This window comes from Desmodus rotundus, chromosome 5 (assembly GCF_022682495.2).
Source record: "Desmodus rotundus isolate HL8 chromosome 5, HLdesRot8A.1, whole genome shotgun sequence".
Lineage (NCBI taxonomy): Eukaryota > Metazoa > Chordata > Mammalia > Chiroptera > Phyllostomidae > Desmodus > Desmodus rotundus.
In genome coordinates, this window is record NC_071391.1 from 84,174,271 (window position 1) to 84,177,416 (window position 3,146).

Genomic DNA, 3,146 nt, shown 5'->3' on the forward strand with positions numbered 1-3,146 from the left:
GCAACCCTGGCTGGTCACTGCAGCTGGCCTGTGTGCCAAGGTCATTTGCTGGGGCCAGGGCTGCCAGAAACAACAAAGCCAACTGAGGGAATTGGAGCCTCCAGATCAAAGTACAGCCATAAAATAGAAACACCTGGGGAAGAGCTATAGCTGTGTCTGAGGGTGAGCAGTTTTTGTCAGGGAGAAGAGAGGATGGCCAGGCCATACTTCGGTGCTGCCTTTCTCTAGAGCTTCCTCAAAAGCACACCTGTAGCAGCAGAATCACAACAAACTCCAGTCTCCCAGGGATTTTGATGTTAGAAAAAATAAAATCATGTTTAGCACTACCACCTCCATGTAGAGACCCAAGGGAAATTCAGTGCTCTGGTCCCCTTCTCCAGCAGGGTGGGGCCCACAATCCTGCTCCCTCTGTCTAGCATCCCTGTGTGTCTAGAATGTGCACAAACCCATGACTTCAGCTTCTGGACAAAAGGAGATGAACCACCAGCCCAGAGAGAAGACAGCAGCCCTGGAAGCCCTGAGAGGCCAGTGGGCCCTAAAGGAAGGGGTATATTTATCATGATTTATATACAGTATTCTCTCCTCCAAGGCTAAGCTAGGTTCCTTTTTTTTTTTTATGCCATGTGGCTCTTATTTCAATGATAATTAACTCACATTTAGTGAATCTTTCTTCCCCAGTAGAAAGACAGATCCCCAAGAGCAGAAACTATGTCTGTCTTATTCCACATTGCAACTACCTTACCCAGAGCATAGCACATAGTAAGTACTCTGGAAGGAGCTGTGAAGTGAAGGAAATGAATGAATACCCAGCCCAGCGCAATGCAGATGGGGATTCTTAACAATGATGCCAATGATGCTGTCTCCTATCAGGATGACTCCATATGGGCTGTATCTGTGATCAGAATTTCCTTTCTCTCCTTGTCTACCTGGTGCACAGCCTTCTCACTAGCCCTGGAATGGTGAGCTAGTTTCAAACCTCTTCAGTCCTCAATTTGCTCCTCCTTATATGGAGATAACATCCTGCCTTGAAGAAAGGATGTGTAGGATTAATCTAATCCTTTGCATTTTCCTTACCATGAAGTATCTAGCTAGTGATGGGAGCTCATAACTGAGCTAGACACATTTCTCAGACTTTTATATGCATATGAATCACCTGGGGATCTTGTTAATATTCAGTAGGTCTGGAGAAGGGGAGGGCAGAGATTTTACTTTTTTTTTGGAATGCAACATTTTTATTTTTTTTTAAATCAGCAGATTGTCCCAGGAATGATAAAGGTTATCAGTAAAGTAGCAAGGGGATAACTTTAAAATATTATTTGTTGTGGGCTCAAAAAACATTCAAAACAGATTTATTTAAAGGTGTCACAATAACTAAATCCAGGCATCTAGGCATATAGGAAATAAAATTAAGAGGACACTTTTCCCCCAAAGTTAAGGAGAATTTCTTTAAAACCAAGCATACTGCTGAAGTGCAACATTATACTTCGTAAACAATAATTGGCAACAAAATAAGTTTAAATGCTGTAATATTCTGCCCAAACCAGTCCCAGATACTGTTTAATAACCAAGATGCAAACTAATTTTGTTGTAACAAGCCTAGACCAATTCTATCAAACATGTCCTTGGTTAGATATCCAGTTTCATTTAACGTTTTGAAAGCTCATTTGACAGCCAGTCAAGTCCCTCATACAGACCAGTTCCTTGTGTAGCACAAGTGGCTTGAACATACCATGTTCTGTTACGAAGAGACTGAAGACCTAATTTATCCGTCATTTCACTGATGGCCATAGCATTTGGCAAATCCTGTTTGTTTGCAAAAAGCAGTAACACTGAATCTTGCAACTCATCTTTCTGAAGCATTTTTTGCAGCTCTTCGGCTCCTTCCTGAATCCTTTCACGATCATTGCTGTCTACCACAAAAATAAGACCCTGGGTATTCTGGAAGTAATGCCTCCAGAGAGGCCTTATTTTATCTTGACCACCAACATCCCATACAGTGAAACAAATGTTCTTATAGTCTACCGTTTCCACATTAAAACCAATGGTAGGAATGGTGGTGACTATCTCCCCTAACTTCAGTTTATACAGAATGGTCGTCTTGCCAGCAACATGCAATCGAACCATCAAAATGCGCATCTGCTTCTTGCCGAAGAGACGGGAGAAGAGGGAGGAGATGGTGAGGCCCATGGCGGTAGTGGCACTTGTGATGGGCAGGAACAGAAGGGGTCAGGAGCTTCCCCCGGCCTTTTCCTTTCACGCTCCAGGCACACTGAGCGAAAAGGAATGGGCTGAGGAAGAGGGCGGCAGGGGCAGCTCGCTAGCCGGCGTGTCAGACGAACCTCCGGGACTGTAATAAGCGGGTGCGGACCTGCACAACACAAGGACCGGCTCACCAGCTCCGGCTCTAGCGTTAAGGCTTCCGAGATTTTACGTTTTAAACAAGCACTCAGGTGACCGGATGCTGCTGACCCAGGGAGCAGTCCTTGAGGAGCCAGAGCCCACAGCTCCAGCTGTGGGATGAGTGCAAAGAGAGCCATGGGCAGCCCTGGGAGTGGTCACTGGAAGGAGGGAAGGGCAGAGGGTGTGATAATGGTTCAGGCCGATTTGGTGAACTGTCCCCCAGGCTATTAGGTGGTGCTACCTGACCCCAGCAGCTCTAGGGTCCCTCCTTAGAGGCCAAGGGTGGTAGAGGTAGGAAGGAGCAGGGGAGTCTTCTCTTGGGGGAGTTGCTGTAAGGATTGGCTCCTAAAGGGCACATTTTTGCAGCTACCAGCCTCTGCTGCTCACCCCAGTACTACAGGGCAGTGGAGAAGAACACTAATCGTAGGAGGGCAAGTGACATGTTTTTCTGATGAACCGGAAGTCCTCCCTATGTAATTCTCCTAATTTGTAGCTGGTATGGTAGGAAGGGAAGGGAAAAACCAACACCAGACTTTCAAGGAGTTCAGTCAAACATGCCAGGTCCTGTCAGTGGGTGTGTGGTACATTTTTTTGTGACCCGGAAGCCTCAGAGGAGAGAAATCAGAGCCCTACCCAGGTCAGAAGGGCCATTCTTCTCCCATGCGCTGGGGCGGGGAGGTGGGGTGGGAGGGGTTTGGGGTGGAATTAAGCTCTTTACTTGCATTATCTCTGTAGCCCCCAACCTT

General features: G+C 46.5%; 1 pseudogene across 1 annotated transcript; it reads right to left on the reverse strand.

Annotated features, from left to right (window-relative positions):
• Positions 1–1,238: 1,238 nt before the first annotated feature.
• Positions 1,239–2,372, reverse strand: LOC112314343 (ADP-ribosylation factor 4 pseudogene; annotated as a pseudogene). Its single transcript, XR_011651287.1, has one exon. The product of XR_011651287.1 is annotated as an ADP-ribosylation factor 4 pseudogene (transcript).
• Between the last annotated feature and the right edge of the window lie 774 nt (positions 2,373–3,146).